Here is a 17,523-nt window from a genome sequence, read left to right as displayed (position 1 = left end):
CAAATCCATCTCATCTATACCATATTTGTAATGGTGCTTGGCATATAACGGCCCCTGAACTGGGCCCAAGGATTCCTTCAGAGGGTGCTTGTTGCATCGTCTAAATTATGCCTGCTGTGCTCAGTTTTCCTCCACTCCCTGTTTATTTAGCTATGTAAATGTAGTCATAGGAGTCCAGCTGCTGTGTTGTTGCCCCCTTAGTGTAGTCTGCTTCCAGAACTACACAACCTATCTTAGCATCTCCAGAACCTTGTTCTTTTTTTTCCTGTAGAGAGGTCACACACAACATAGCTTAGCAGCTCCATGACCATTTTTTTTCTGCAGAGAGTTTACACAGATTCATACACTAAGGTGATTATGCCTGTGGTACACCAGTGTCTGATGAGTCTGTATTTGCCACTGGCTTGCTGCTAGTCTGCATCTGCTTTGGGTAGTTCTTAATTTTTAATACAGTTTGGTAATATAAACAGTCCACACAAAATCCCCGTCACATAAGTAAGATACATTCACATAAGTAAGATATATTTGAAATGATTTCTTTCTTCTCAAAAAGCCTGTTTCCCAGGAACTGTGTCATATTAGTAAGGCAAATACAAGTTTTTCTTTAATATGTAAGCTTCCCTCGATGTTTGTCTTAATGCAGTTGTAATTTTATCTTTAAGCATAGTTTTCAATAGAAATTCATCAGAATATTACAAGACCTGAATACTCATTGTGTATACCCTGGCACAAACCCTTAACTTGAGTTGGCTCCATGCTCTCCAGCAGATACCTTTACATGCCCTCAGTCTTCTCATTCTGTCTTCCAAGAGGAGCTGCTTTTCCTATCATTCTTCCTCTCTTGTCTGCACACTACCTAGTTTGTTTATCATACCACCAATTCCTTAAAAAAAGAGTGCACCTCATGTTTTCTGTCAATACCAATTTTCTCTGAGCATAATACAGTTTTGAGCAAGACACACAATTTAACTGGAACACAAACTAAAAATTCCTGTGGCCTTTCAAAGCTGCAATCAAGTTAAACATAAAATATTTTATTTTATGAAGAGGGTGAAACATTTCTGATTTTCAAAAATTTTCAAATATTTGCTGTGTTGGGATGGGGCCTACTAGCTCCTATCCACAGCACTGATCAGTGAGGATTACTTGGAAATCTCACCAAGTTCTGCTAATGAGTTTTGTTTTATGGCATCTGACTTCTATAGGCTTGTAAAATCTGCATCGCTCAAACATAAGCATTTGCAAAATCTCCACCCTTAGAAAGCCTGTTTAATTAGCGTGACATTGAAAAAAAAATAATAACTTGCCAGATTCTGTTATTCACATTTTGGTTTTCCAATAAGGAATGGAGATTTTATACCTGAATCTCAATTTTAATAAGTCAGAAAACGAAGACAAAAAAACAGAAGGAATTCCTGAGTACACATGAAATTCTAAATAACAATACAGGCTTGGTATTTTTTGCACTCACTGTTCCTTGAACAGGCTTTCTTTAAAACTTTGAATGGCTCCATGCATTGCAAACATTACACCCCAGCCTTGCTTTTATGTTTCAAATTAGAATTAAAACCATTTATATGAGGCTCAAGCAGCCCTATATTCAAAGCTGAAAAGGCAAACTCTTCATCTCACACTATTTAAAAGAATATTAGAATTTAATTTTGATTGATTTATAACTCCTTTGTAAATTACTGGTTTATGTTAAAGAACAGGTTTTCTATTGAATCTAGGTTTGAACAAAATTAAGATCAGAAAGAATTTGACAAAATGCTTTAGAATTTCATATAATTTATGAATATTTTAGCATGGTCTTTACTGTATAGTTACTCCCTATTATACTGTATTCTAGGTCTTATATTCATTCATTCATTACTAAAGAACAATTTATAGTGAGTTCTTCATGCTCTAAGTATTATACCTTTACCTACGTTCTTGCTAGTTATTTCACATTCTTTTGTTGTTGTCGTCTTTTGTTGGGGCTTTCATTTTATGCTGGGTTTTATTTTTGTTCATTTCTTTTTCAAGGTGATCTTATAGATGTCTGTTGTATTACTGTTTATAGTTGTGATAATTAGGCAAATATATATAGTTACCACTTGATAGATAAATTAGTAAGAATTGTTCTTGTTTTAAACAAATGAAAATATTAGTAAATCACACATATTTTAAAGGATAAAGGAGGTCTGCTAGGTGATTTAATTTCAGAAAACAAAAATTTCAGCTTAATAAATTGTTTTTCATTTTTAGTGGGTATCTTTCTTTTTATTTTCATTTTAAAGGATAAAAGAAGCCAGTAAACAAAGATCTGAGAATTGATCAAGCTAGGAAAATGTTCTTTTGGTGTTTTTGAGTCAGAAGTTTGAGAATAACCAAAACCAGATGCAGATGTTATTAAACAGATTATACTTAGGCTTGCTTGAGCGCACAAAGAGCGATGCCTGTTTGATCCCATGCCTTCTCTCTACACCTGTAGATGGCTACTGTCTCTGTCCCAGTACTCCTGGAGTGAAAGTGGGAAAGAGACCATAGCCAGCAGTGCTGCCTGCTTGAATAGTTGAAGGGTGGGCTATAAGTCTGTCCTAATTAGAATCAGCTGCCAGATTCAAATTGTCATAAGCTCCTATTGTCAGTGTGAGGCAGTTGGCAGTTCAACTCTCCCATTGTCTCAGAGCATATGTGGCATACCCCATAGATGGCTTAAGACTAAGTTAGAGCAGATTGCATGTTAAATTCCTGATAAATATATGTTTTTCACCAGACAGAGTGCCACAGCTTACTGCAGAAGCTTTCAAGCAGAGATTTTATTTTCAGACTTATATTAATGCACATTGAACAAGGTCAAAGGAAATCATTGCATCTCTAGAAAGAGCACTGCTCATTACAATCATATCATAAAAATGAATCATCTGCAAGCTGCCTGCACTTACAGCGGTCTTGCTTAACTTATTGGATGGCACATCATGTGTTGTTTAGATGCAGTATAGGGAATAGGTGTCAGAAAAGATGATTTTACCAGGATAATTTAAATAGAACAACAACTGTTAGCTTGTTAGCAATAATTTCCCTTTTGGTGACTGAACAAGAAAACATTATTCCCCCATGAAGCTTTCCAACCTGCTGGCACCTGCTCCCTGCTTCAGCATCACGAAGCTTTAGTCAGTTGGTCTCCTGGACTGCTTGTCTCTGAGCTCAGGGCTATTCTTGCCAGGGATACCAGAACATCAAGAACATGTTTTCATCTTACTCAAAGTGTAATTCTTGCTTTGATGTCAAAGACTAAGAATGTACAGAAGCGGAAATGTTACCTAGCCAGTTGTTTTTTTTTTTTTTTTTCTTTTTTCTTTTTTTTCCACCTTCCTCTGTCTTGTGCTGGATCTAATTCTCCCCAAAGTGCTTCATCTTTTCAGCTAGAAAAACTGTTCTGAACTTTTCTTATTAAACCTCTTGGATCTACTGGAGAGAGAGAGGGGGGAAAAAAAAAAAAAAAAGAAGAAGAAGATGTATGAGAAAAGACTAAACAAACCTATGGCCTCTGTTTTTAAGCATTTTGTATTCTTATGAGAAAGACACCGATTGTATCCTCCCAGGTGGGTCAAATAATTGCAGGAATTTGAGTTTAATTAGCCTTCCCTGGCTGTTTAATTTTTTTTTCTTTTTCAACAAAGTCAGAACCATAAACATGAAAATAAACAATTCTTGCTCAGTTTCTCATCATAGTGCAACATAGTCCAAAACACTTCTCAACTCCCACTCAACTTTCAGAAAACAGAGCATCTCACACAGAGCACCTGCCATCTTGCAGGATAGTGCCATATGTGATTATCTAGCAGATTTATGTAGAAATAGCAAACTTAAGACAGAGAAGAATGTTTTCTCTTACTGCAGGCTCTGCTTTACCACTGAATTAACCACTGCAAGTGTCTCTTTGTACCTTTTGTTGTTGTGATCTTTTTTAATAATCAAAAACACATAAGCAAGATATGTCAGAAAAAGTAAGATTGCAATAGTGATAAAAATACCTGAACTTGCAACGTTACTGATGCTTTTTGGTTTTGCCTTCAAAATCCAATCATATATCTTGAAAATGTCATTTATTTAAGGATGTTAAACACAATCTGGCTTCAAAATCAAAATGTGTTTTTTTTAATTTCTGTATCTCACAAAGTATACTAAAATATTTTAGCAAATTATTTTCCATTTTAATGGGATAATTTATCCATAAAATATTCATGCATTGAAGTTTATGGTCAAATCTCAACCAAGCTATGCAAATTATAAAAGATCTGGAGGAAGGGCAGGGTGTATTTCTTTCATAAACAGCAGGAATAAATGTTATAAAAGATGTGTATTTTAAGAGCCAACTGTGTTCTAGTCAGCTGACAGCTCTAGAATCTGTAGAGAGTGTCTATGAAATGCAGGAAAACTCATGACTTTTTTTCCTATGAATCATTTGATTCCCTGTCTTTATGTTGGAGGAAAAAAAAAAGCTTGCTACATATTTTGAACAGCAGCTGCCACCAAAACTGGCTTCTAGGAGAATTCATTAAAGTTTTCCTCTTATTTATTCTAAAGAAAATTCAGGAAATAATGATGCTATACTTAGTGGGGATAATAAGAATGAATAACACTATTCATAATAATCTTCATATCTATCATGCATTAGCATATGAACAATAGACATCTAATATTTTCAGCTGTTTTCTTTATTCCTTCTCCTTTTTGTGTACGAGACATGTCACTCTTCTGTGTTTTTTACTTCTCAGCTGACTACGAGGACTAGAGTATAATAAATCGGAATTATTTTACTCACTCTGGAAACCAGGTGTGCCATCCAACTGCCCAAATGGAGTGTTGCAGAATTCCTTGGAGTGCAGTTGTATAACCTGTAGAAGACTAATTAATTCAAATCATTTAAAAATAAAAGATAGGTTCAGCCTTTGCTATAGTCCCAAAGCTGCAGTAATTTATCAATTGGAACTAGTGTTAACAGGGACCTGAGTTAACTGATTGAAATGAACAAGACTCTATGTGCATCTTGAAATTTTAGAATAATTCTCCAGTGCTATTCATCTTAATGACAGAGAAGAACATTCCTGAGTGTATGGTGGCTAATGACCAATGTTTAATTCAACTAAATAAAGTTGTTAGAATAGATAGAGTGTTCCATTTCCAAAATTAAACAGATTAAATAGATGTCCCAAACACAAATGAAGATCAGTTCAGATAATCTGTGAGAAGCCTCAGACATGCGGCTATGTACATTCCATAGTTTATGAAGAAAATAATAATAAAACAAGAAGGTTTGGGGAGGACAGAAAAGCAATGTGGCTATTAAAAAAAAAAAAAAAAACTTTTAATTTTTATGACATTTTAGTGATATTCATGTTAACACTGCTTTCATTATGCTTGAGACTTGTCCAGATTCACCTTCCACAAGCAGGCATGAGCAGAGGGCTCATAAAACAAAGAGAAAATTACCAAAATGGAAATCTACAAACTACATCAGAGCCAAATTGGGCTGGTAGGTGGCAACGTAAATCCAGTCTTGCATATTACAGAGGAGGTGAGAAAGGCAGCACTCTTTCTTCAATCTCACGCTTTCTTTTCCTGCTAGCAGGAAGCTCCCAAGTAGTTTTCTCACAAACGCATCCAACTCTCCAACTGGTTTCTATTTTCTCTAGTGAATGAAGGAAGTAGGAGGAAAGAATCTATCATTGACCTGCATGCATCATAATTTTTTCAGCAAACCTCTTTTACTTCATAAAATGGTGCTCCTTCAGGTCTAAAACATTTTGTGAAAATGCACAGGTTTACAGCAAGAGATCTCATAGGATCCCCAGGAAGGAAGTTAATCTTCACAAAAGGTGAATTTCAGAGGAGGTGAATGACTTATATGTTGAAACACTTGGTGCAGTGTTGTGTACCAGCTGCAGGTGGCTTGGTTCCAGATCTGGATGTAGAGTAGCTTCAAGACTGGCATTTGAACCACTGGGTCAGGCACCTACACTTTCCATGTGCTGAACAAAGAGAGCTGGGGATCCTAAAGAGGTAGGAGAGTGCATACCTTAAGTCACTAAATATGCTGGGGGAGGCAAGTTTATGAAGGCATGCATTTTATCTTGCTGAAGTGTCTCACCTTTTTTTTCCCCTAATGTTAAAATGTCAAACTTCTATTTTTCTTAACCAATTGCACCTCCATGAGGATTCAAGAAGAGTAAAAATACCTACCTTGCTTGCACTAGACTTTATCTAACACAAAGTCATTTCCAAACAGATGACTAGCCAGATCTTCAGCAATGCAAAATTACATCTATCATGCCAAAGCTAAAGGAGGAAAGAATGGGGTAGGTAAAAACAAGCAAGCAAACAAGCAAACAATCAAAAACACAACACAAACCAAGATGCATCAAATCTGAGGAATATAAGGATAATTCATTTAAATGTGTGCTCCAGCTGATAGAAGGCAGGCAGTTGAAGATTCAGCATGCTTGCAAAAGTTCTCTTGTGTTCCTTCTACCCACTCTACCAGGCTGCTGTATTGGCCTCATGGCTGAAACATGGAAAGGGGGACATGACATGCACAGGAAGGGTTTAGGGAGCTGTGGCTGTGCCTATGCCACAGGGTAAATGCACAGTGCTCCCCACAGTCCTGTGCCCTATCTGCCCACAGCACAGGATTTACCAGTGCACACTACAGCTCTCCTCATCATCTTCCTTCCCCAGACTTCCTTTCTTAGCCAGCTAGGGGAATGGCTCATACCTTACATTGGTTTGGAGTTAGGTGATGGCTGAGGTCACTTTTCAAGGGACCAAGAAGGCATTATACTGAAATACTGAAATATGTCATATTTGCTGATGACACAACGCTGAGAGGAGTGGTGTGGAATAATTGCCTGAGGTAACTTGGAAATTAAACTGATATTCACATTTTAAAGAAAAGGTACATCATTGAAGAAGCTTCCAGGGTGGAGTTTAGCTGCACTGTGTAAATGTTCCCTAGGCATCCAACCTTAGGAGTTAATCACACTGTGGAAACTTGGTGTGCTGACTCTAAGAGGAAAAATACAGAGTGGAGACACCGTGGCTAGGTTCTGTGATAAGATGGGAACTTGATTGTTCTCGTGCACACTGAAACTGATATAATAAGCTACACATTGGCTACACTGCGCCAATAGCCTCTCATGTTTTTGACAAAATGCTGTACTTTAGTAAACTTTGCTCGTTATAATATCATTATAATAGCAAAACACACCTCCATCCCAAAAGCTACCCACCTCCAAAGTGCAATCACCTCTCACTGAGCATGCACTCTGAATTTCTGAGTCTATACCTTTAAACAAAAGCAAAGAAAACTTGCACCAATCGTAACCAAGATATGCACGACTAGAGTCACTCAAGCTCCACCTAAAAGACAAAAAATGATATAAATTGGCTTAAGAGAGGGGATGTCAGGGAAGATACCCTCACAAAGGATACCTTCTGACTTCTGGGATCAGTTGACAGGATGAGCCTCTCTTCCCCACCTTTGGGTAACATTTGAACACTTGGTTATGCTGAGTGCCTCCCCAGGTAACTTAGAAATCTCTATAGTGTTGCTTTATACCTTTTAATGCATTTATAGCCAGGCTGAGTTACTCATACTTTTAGTATTTGCATGTGCTTTGAAGACAGTGAATTTATCACTGTCATTCCAAAGAACCTGTGCACCTGTTGCTTTAATAAATTGCACTACTCATTAAATCTAGCTGTGCTAGTTCTTATTGAACATGACCAAACTGTAAGTGCGGCCATGGTATTTCATAGAACGTGACTAGATTGAGGATGTATTAAGTTATTTGTTAATCTGTAATCGTGATAGTTCAGTACTCTGAATGCAACCAGACTTATAACTGCTAATTGGACATCATTCACAATTACTTGTGAACTGCTGGAGCGAGTTCAGGGGAGGGCTATGAAGTTGATAAGAGGATCGGAGAACCTTTGGTATGAGGACAGGCTGATAAAGCTGGGCCTGTTTACGCTGGAAAAGAGAAGACTGAAAGGAGATCTCATCAGTGTGTATAAATACTTGAGGGGAGCATGTCAAGAGGATGGAGCCAGTCTCTCTTCAGTTTTGCCCAGCAACAGAGCAAGAGGTAACGGGCACAAACTGAAGCCCAGGAGGTTCTGTCTGAATATGAGAGGGCACTTCTTTACTGTGAAGGTGACAGAGCACTGGGACAGGTTGCCCAGAGAGGCTGTGAAGTCTCCTTCTCTGGAGATATCCAAAACCCACCTGGATGTCATCCTGTGCAATGTGCTCCAGGTGATCCTGCTCAGTAGGGAGGTTAGACTAGGTGATCTTCAGAGGTCCATCCAACCTCAGCCATACTGTTATTTGTCTGAATGTGAATAGGTACTTCTCACTCTGAAGGTGGCTTTATCAACTGGGCCCTGTGCTATGAAGAGAGGGGACAGGTGAATGTTTGTTAGGAATCTGTGGTCACCTGTGTCTGCAAGTTCTACCTGAGCAGCTTGGCATTAAAAACACAGTGGCTTAATTCATGAAAAGCCCGTCAGTCACATTTACTAAATGCACAAGAGGTACTTTTAAATTCTTGCATTCTTGAAACACTTCTGATCTTTTTCGTGTATCTTTTAGCCTGTCTCTCTCTTCTTACTTGAATAAAAGAAGTGGGAGGATGAAAAAGAGAACAGCAAGGGCTGGAGAATCTCATTATAAATATACAGACTATCATCTGTAGGTGGTGATATAAAAATTACAATAAATGTTCCTGTTACTGTATATAGATATGCCTGTTTGGTCAAAGTCTGCTACTACAAACACCAGGAATATAACCACATACGACGTTGCTGAACGTCATTACCCTACTTGCTCCAGTAATCTCATTTGAAGCTCTGCCTTTGAACTCTTTTAGTTTTTGTGAATTGCTCTTGTCTCTAGAACTAATTTGTCAGTTGCTGGTTTTTGCAATCACTTGCTCATCCCAGCAAATGTTACACTGGAAAGGCGGTGCTTGAATTACTTTAGCTCTTCTCTCTTTGTGTCAGTCATACGTTACTCTGATTTATGAGCTGTTGTTCATTTTAGATGAAGCCACCTGAATGGTTTGGTCCTTGTTTTTCCCCCTTTCCAGACCACTGTGAAATTTCCATGTTCTGGTTTTAATTTTCAGGAATTATTGTCTTGTTTATGTCTCTTTTGCCTCACTAGGTAGGATAACCTTTAGCAACATCCAGTTTTCCCATAAGCTAATCAGAAGTACATACTTAGCCCTCCAAACAGTGTTTCACTAGTAACTCAGGTAAGTACCAGAATAACTTTATTAAAACATTAACAGTGTAGATAAATATTCATCTATCAGTTCAAATAAACAAAACTTTTGATTAGTTTCCATTACTTTAAGAATGTCCAGAAGAATATAGGACTGTCTAAAAATATATGTGCAATGAGATATTGATTTTGAGGAAGTTTTTGCAATAGAAAGGTTTATGAGATCCAGGGTGCTCTAGTCACTTCTGATGGCAGTTAGGAATAGAGATCTGAAATGAAAACCTTGTATTATTGATCTAAAAAATATGGTTTTGACAGAGTGCCATTTTTGAAACCAAGAAGATATGGGGTTTGTTCCAATGTGAAATTCAAACCAATTTCAAAACCTTTAGAGCTCACAAAATTGCCAGATAGTCTGGTGCTAATGAGTAACATGTCAGCAGGGACTCATGCGGTTACAAAGATTAGACTGGTGTTTGCTCATTTTTCATAACAGATAATGCTCTCTGAATAAGGACATCCCTGATTGGCAAGAAGTGTTGGTGTAATCTCAGTTACCATGTTTGCAGACGTCATTTCTCGCTCTGAGTACAATAGTATTCTGAAGGGAGTAGAAGATTACTCCCTATTTTTTTGTTCGTTTGTTTTTTTTAAATACTGAAATAATCCTAAGGTTTGTGGCTGCCTCTGAGCCCAGGCAAAACATGCTGCTCCCCAGAAGAATGGACTGGAAGGTCTGCTGCCTACATCTATCTATTCCTGAACTGTTTCTAGAAAGCTGGTCTGGCTACTGCTTCTACCCCTGCAAAGGTGTGGGTGAAGGTATATACAAGACAGGTTATTTTTGGAAGATGGTCAAGATGAGAACAGAAACAGGAAATTTGCTGTGCCCACTTCCCTGCAGGCATAAAAAAAAAAAAAAAAAAAAAAAAAAGGAAAGGAAAAAAGAGGAAAAAATAATAAAAAAAGAAATACTGAGCTGAATTTCTCAGGGTTCTCCCGATTCCTCAGGCTCCCCCAGCTTTTACTGTCAAGTCAGTTCAACCTTATGTGCTCTGCTGGGAAGACATAGGCAGTTCTCATAAAGACCTAACATGACACCAGTCCTTCCTCACTAGAGATACAGCGTGGGTTGTTAGGTTGACTCTGGAGAGCAGCTAAGCTCCCACCCAGTCACTCACTCACTACCTCCCAGTAGAATGGGGGACACAATCACAAGGGCCAAAGTGAGAAAAAAAAATCATGTGTTGAGATAAAAATGTTTTCATAAGTGAAGAAAATATGAACAGAAAAAAACCCTCCTGATTCAAAAGCAATCACTCACTACCTCCCACCAGCAAACCAGTTCCCATCCAGTCTCTGAGCAACAGATACCTCTGAAAAAAAAAATTGCCTGGGCTGAATGAGTGAGCATGACACTATATGGTAAAGAACATCCCTTTGTGCAGTTCGGATCAGCTGTCTCTGCTGTGTTCTGTGCACCTCTATCCTTGTGCAGGGCTACCTCTTGCATGAGCAACTGAGTTTCTTAGTGAGAAATTGAGAAGGTCTTGATGCTGTGCAAGCACTGCTAAGTGGTAGCTAAAAGATCACTGTGCTGTTAACGCTGCTTTGGTCACATATCTAGCACATAACACCATACAGGCTGCTATAAGCAAATTAACAATCCAATACAGAAAGCGACAGCACTGGGAATTTTCAGGGAGGTGTATCTCAAGGCCAGTATACAGAAAACAGTATTTTAAGACAAAATCTTAAAATGGGGTTAAAATAAACTTGGAACATGATTTTGTATATTGTCTTAGACTCATGCTGCAATGTGTTGTTTATTACATATGGCAATACTGAAAGTTTTATTTTATTTGGAATATCACTAAACATTTTCTTAAAGCTATTTTTAATTATAATGTTTGAATTAACAGAAATATACTTTTGTTGACAGTTGAGAAGTGGGCTAGCAAAGACTAAAACTTATAAGCTTAGTTTTTTGTTCATATTATTTATGTTTTTGTGTCTGTAGCTATTCATATTTGTTTGCTGAAGAGAAAACTTCTAAAATCATTATTTCCTTACTATTTTTAAAATGAAAATATTCTTACTAATGAAAAGTCACTTGTTTTTATTTTCATATGGTCACTTCCAATTTTTTTCTTTATACATTTGAGATTTGTATATTCAAATTACTGGAAAATATTTGTCTCACTTCTGGGATTTTTTGTTCTGTGCTTCTCTTCAGGTATATACATGGAAAGACATGCAGTATGGGAAACAAACAAGAAGAGTTGTAAAGTACAGTGCAACTAGAAAACTATGACCTAATCACTATCACCAAAATGTGGTGGGACAAACTGCATCACTGGGACACTGCAATTAATGGCTACAAACTGTTTAGAAGAGACAGGCAAGGAACAAGGGGCAAAGGGATTACCCTCTACGTAAAGAAACAGATTAGTTGTGAAGAGCGCTCTCTGAAAAATAGCCATGAACAGGTCAAGAGTTTATAAAAAAAAAAAAAATAGGGACCAAATGAATTCTTGTGGTTGTTTTTACTATGGGCTACCCTATCAAAGGGAGTATGCTGACGAATACTTCTTGCTCCAGCTACAAGAAGCATCACAATTACATACAAGAAGCAGGGAAAGCAGGAAACCAGCGTGGCTAAGTAAGGGCCTGATGGTCAGACTGAAGCATGAGAAGGAAATGCATAGGCAGTGAAAGCAGATACATGTGGCCTGGAAAGAGTATAGAAATTCAACCCACATGTGTAGAGATGGGATCAGGAAAGCCAAGGTACAGTTGCAGCTAAACTTGGCAAGGGATGCAAATAATAATAAAATATTCTACAGGTACATTAGCTGGAAAATGAATACTAAAGGGAATATACCAACTCTGATAAACAAGATGAGAGAACTGGTGAAAACAGACACGGAGAAGGAGGACGAATTCAACGTTGTTTTTTTTGTTTGTTTGTTTGTTTGTTTGTTTTTTTTTGTGGCTCAGTCTTCACTGGCAATCACTCCTAACACATCTCTCAAGTCCCTGAGACACAAGGCAGAAATTGAGTATGGAAATCTCTCCCACTGTGAGAGAAGAAGAGTTCCAAGACCACCTGATGAACTTGAACATACATAAGTCTATGGTACTTGGTGAGATGCATCCCAGAGTCCTAAGAGAATTGGCTGATGTAGTTACCAGATCATTCTGCATCATATTTGAAAAGTTATGGCAGTTAGGTGAAGTCCCTCATGACTGGGAAAAAAAAAAAAAGGAAAGGCCCTGGGAATTACAGACCAGTCACCCTCACCTCTGTGCCTGGGAAGATCATGGAACAGATCCTTCTGGAAGCTATGTTAAGCCATATGGAAAACAGGAAGGTTATCTGAGACATGGCTTCACAAAGGTCAAATCGTACCTGACCAATCTGATGGCCTTTTATGATGGAGAGACTGCATCAGTTGATAAGGGAAGACTGACCAATGTCATCTACCTGGACTCCTGTAAGGCTTTTGACAGGGTCCCACATGACATCCTGATGTCATCTCCATGATGGGAGAGGTATGGATTTGAAGGGTGCACCCTGTCCTGGGACTAGTACTGTTTAATATCTTTATTAATGAGAGACAGTGAAATTGTGTGCCCCTCAGCAAGTTTGCAGATGACACTAAGCTGAGTGCTGCAGCTGACATAATAGAAGGAAGGGATGCCATCCAGAGGGACTTTGACAGGCTCAAGTATTGGGCCCATGGGTGACTTGCGGAAAGCTGACTCCACAGTCAGTAAGATTGTAAAGTAGGTATGTTTATTCAGCGCTGGGCAGCACAGGGGTAGTCCCACCAAAGTCATGCACACCTAACGTGGCAACTTGCCCTGGTTATATGCAGTAAAGAGTTACATATGCATGAGGTTTCCCAATACGCCTATACATATGCACGACCTGTTCCTGCTCAGTATTAAAATTAGCTACAATAAGTCATTTCCATAAATTCCTCTTGTCTGCACTTGCTCAGTGCCTTGTGGTAGTGGGCATTGAGGGTTGTGGGGATGAAGTAAGGTGTCTTCATCAGGGTTGAACTGTTCACCTCATCTCTTTCTGCATGCTCTGTGAGGCCTTGGTCACAATCTGAGCCATAAGGTTGGTTTGATCTGGTTCTTGGTGTCTGAGGGGCTCCTGTTATCTTGAGGTCTTGTATGTTTAACATTTCTCATCTTGTCCCTTTGTCCTTATCTCTGAACCCTTGGTTAAAGTCTGAACCATGAGGGGCTCCTGTTATCTGGAGGTCTAAGTGAATCAATCGCTCTCTAATTTCTAATCCCAATGATTCATGGGAACCTCATGATGTTCGAGAACACCAACTGCAAAGTGCTGCACCAGGGTCAGAGCAATCTCAAACATCAGTACAGTTGAGGTATGAATGGATTGAGAGCAGCCCTGAGGAGAAGGACTTGGGGTGCTGGTTGATGAAAAATTGTACATGAGCTAGCAATGTGTGTTTGCAGCCCAGAAAACCAACTGTATCCTGGGTTGCATAAAAAAAAAAAGTGTGGCCAGCAGGTCAAGGAAGGTGATTCTCCCTCTCTGTTCTGCCCTTGTGAGACACAGCTGGAGTACTGCATTCAGTTTTAGGACCCCCAAAACCAAAAATATGTCATGAAAAGATGTCACCGAAAAGAATGGTCATGAAGATGGTTAGAGGGCAAGAGAACTTTTCCTATGAAGAAATGTTGAGAGAGCTGGGGTTGTTCAGACTGGAGAAGAGAAGGCTCTGGGGAGATGTTATTGCAGTCTTCCAGGTTCTGTGGTAATACACTGTATGAAATAAATGAACAACCTCTTTTTCTTTTGTTTTCTTCATATATTTCCTTTCTTTCTTTTGCTTTCTTGATGTTCTTCTTCCTCTTCTCTAATATTTCTTGTTCTGCAAAAAGCATTTTTTACTTTATTTCATTTGTTTCACTATTTTTAATTTTACACAAAAAATAAACTCTTTTTTTCCAGCTTATTCCTTTATCCTGCTCTAGTCTCCTTTTCAGCCGTTTCTTCTGCATCTATTCTAGCAGTAATACTGCTATCTCCCCTTAGCTAATAACTTCATGTTTGTGTCTCTATTGTAGTATTTTCCGTATAATTTTTTTCTTATTCTTCTTCTGACTATATTTGGCTGTTCATTTTGACTTTAAAAAACTTGAAAAAGTGCAACAATAAGGTTTCATTTTTACCTTAAACAGCTATAGCAAATTAACTAGAGAATGCAAACATGATTAAGAATAATGCATAAATGAAGCAGATTGTTCTCCCATTTAAGACTTTTTTTTTTAATGTCAAGAGAAGGTTATTGGCAAGTCACTGAGTTGTACATCATTGTGTACTGCCATTATTTCACTCTTATGTTTGGTAGCAAACCATGTGTTGGCACTGCTCAACTTTTTATATTTGTAATTAGAATAGTTCTCTTTATATTAATCTCTACCTGTACATATGGAAAGAGACACAGTGCTGTGCCAATTAAATATTACAAATAAGTTTATAGCCTAAGAAACTGAATACTCTGGTGTTAATTACCTTTATGAACAAGCAGCTAGCACAAAGACTTTAGGTAATGGTTTTATAATTTCTATTTTAGTCTACACATAGGTTTAAAGAAAGTTTTACTTCGTCTATCTATCTGTTTGTGATTGATTGTTTATGCTACTGAGGCTATAGAAAATCCAGTCTGAAAAAAAATTCTAATACTCTTTGTATCAGACATAGCACAACAACCAATTCACTTCTGTCTTGAAATTCACTAAAGAATCAGTGACATTGTTATTTAATGTTTCCTTTTCACAGTAAATGTTTAAGAAGAGTGCTGAAAAAAAGTAGTGCTTTTCTTACATGAAGGAAAAGTGTTAAAAAATTCCCAAGCTCTTAAGAGCCATTAGACCGCTTTATTTCAAGCTTGTGTAGGTGTCACTGCTCTCAAAGTAAGGCTTTCATTCTTCAGAATTGTTTTAACAGGAGCTGTCTTTGGGGACCACTTTATAGTCAATGAGACCAAGTTAAGATTTGACAGCTTCTTTGCTAAGTATGGATGGGCACATCTCAGGGACTAGGGCAATTCTTTGTAAGGGAAAGGATGTTCAGCCTGTCCTTTGAGGTTCTGTCTTTTCTTCTGGCAATATTCTAGCTCTCTCATTTGAGCAAATCATGCAAGGATTATTTCCCATAACAGAAATAAAACCTCATGTTCCTTAGGAGTGGAGAAATGGTTTGCTGGTAGGCTTCTAGTAGAAGGAAACATTTTCCCTGGTTGTGCTGCACGGGTTTGAAGGATGCTACATTCTCAGGGGCTGTCTGTATAACATCTCCTATGAGCCTTATACTGTTTAAGATCTCTTAAAATGTAATTGCAGAGACTATTCATCTTCTGTTTGAATGTGCAAGCTGAAATAAAACACAGCCTCTGCTGAAGACAGAGTTAAGCTCTTCTTTAGTTTTAAATCCTAACCATTTTGCATGACAGAGCTACATAGAAATATTACTCAAGAGAATTTGTAAAATTATACCCATTTGAGGAATCTGGATCCTTCCAATGACTTAAATGCAGCATAAAACTTTGACTGAGTAACTCTCTGCTTAATCCAGGCTGAATTCTTATCCCCTATTACTCTATATCTTACCAGGACATAGCTCTGTAGAAATCCCTTGGGGAAATTCCAGTGTCTCGCCAAGACTATAAGGGCTCATGGGAAATTTTCCTATTAATTCCATTTCTGTCACTGACATTAGCAGAATTATATTAAAAGAATTCTTATATTCAATAAATAAATATTTTGAAGACAGTTAATATACTTTACAAATTAAGTTTCAACTGTCTTGGAGTATTAATAACGTATATTTATATCTATATTTGTCTTATATGTGTAATAAATGACTGAGTCCCAAATAGGATTGCAATTAAAGTTTACAATTTATTAAATTAATAGAGGCAAACAAACAGCGCTGGGTGCACTGGGAGTCTCCGCTCCACCAAGACACACACCTATTACATCAGGCAGCTGGTTTTTATGCTCCTAGGCTAATACATATTCATCACCACTTTTGGAAAAGGCAGGGTTATTATAATTAGTTTCCCGGGATCCGAACCATCCCACAGATGCATGCGTATCGGTCTCCAGTGATCTCTCTGCAGGGTTGCTCGTACTGAAGGCTCATAGTCTTCCTCCCAGGCTTTGTCCTTCAGTCGTTCTTCAGCTTCCCCCCTCTCCTTACTTGGTAATCTCTTAGCCCAGATATCAGAGACTTGCACAGCATCCCATACAAAAGTCAGCAGTTTTTGGAAACTCCTTTGTTCTCTTATCACCTATACCCAAGTCACAAGGTTTACCCTTCAAACCCTATATTGACATGAAGACCATTCTTTTGCAAGAACATTATACATTATATATAACACTATATATACATTAACTACTCTGTTTTTCTTAGACTTCTGGTTATACAAGGGTATGTAAGACAGAAAGTCACATTTCATATGCCCTAGCATATTGACATGAATAAGATGAACATATTTCACATATCTATAACATATAATTTGTATTGTTATTTGATCTAAGAATCAAAGAAAAATTTTGTTGTTCATCATGCAATCCAATGATGTCATTTTTGGTCATCAACAGATGATTCAACAAATGCAACAGATTTAACTGTGAAAAGAATGAATACTTTTAAAAATCCGATGGTGTGTTAGCATAGTAACAGTCTTTAACACTTTGAAGCACACTGAAGACATTGTATTGTGAGAGTTTTTATGCTTTAAAGCAAAGCCAAGATACTACTCATAGAATATGCATTATGGAACAAAGAGCATATTTATGTACTAAGCAAATTCTTCAAATTTAAGGTACTTAATCAAAATGGCTGTTACGAGCAAGGCGCTATAGAAAGAAGATATACAAAGTGATTTTTTTTTTTTTGTCATACCACTGGAAGAATTTTCAAAGAGGTCAAATGCTGATGTTTGTTTTTTTTGGAGATGTGCCTAAGAAGTAGGAGTGGTGAAGGAAACGAACAAATTTGTGCAGTTATGTCTGTGGATACTGGAATATATATACACCAACATACTGGGTAAAGCACTCCAGTAAATTCTTTTCTGAACTTTCCTAATAGGAGAATCTGAGAATTTCAGATGTCTCTCTGAGCCCAAATATCTCTGTATTCTCTAACACATTTGTTTTTCCATTTTTGTTCTGATGCTTGTGTGACCCTGCTCTTG

At 37.8% G+C, this 17,523-nt stretch overlaps 1 long non-coding RNA gene across 1 annotated transcript; it reads left to right on the top strand.

The window, feature by feature from the left end:
* The first annotated feature begins 7,458 nt into the window (after window positions 1–7,458).
* On the top strand, window positions 7,459–12,786 carry LOC106016558 (uncharacterized). Its single transcript, XR_001189370.5, has 3 exons — window positions 7,459–7,569; window positions 9,215–9,305; window positions 11,511–12,786. It is a non-coding gene; the product is annotated as an uncharacterized lncRNA (long non-coding RNA).
* Window positions 12,787–17,523: the final 4,737 nt, after the last annotated feature.

This window comes from Anas platyrhynchos, chromosome 3, assembly GCF_047663525.1.
Source record: "Anas platyrhynchos isolate ZD024472 breed Pekin duck chromosome 3, IASCAAS_PekinDuck_T2T, whole genome shotgun sequence".
NCBI classification, from domain to species: Eukaryota; Metazoa; Chordata; class Aves; order Anseriformes; family Anatidae; genus Anas; species Anas platyrhynchos.
The sequence above is the reverse complement of the archived record's forward strand: the minus strand, read 5'-3'. Positions and strand labels throughout refer to the sequence as shown.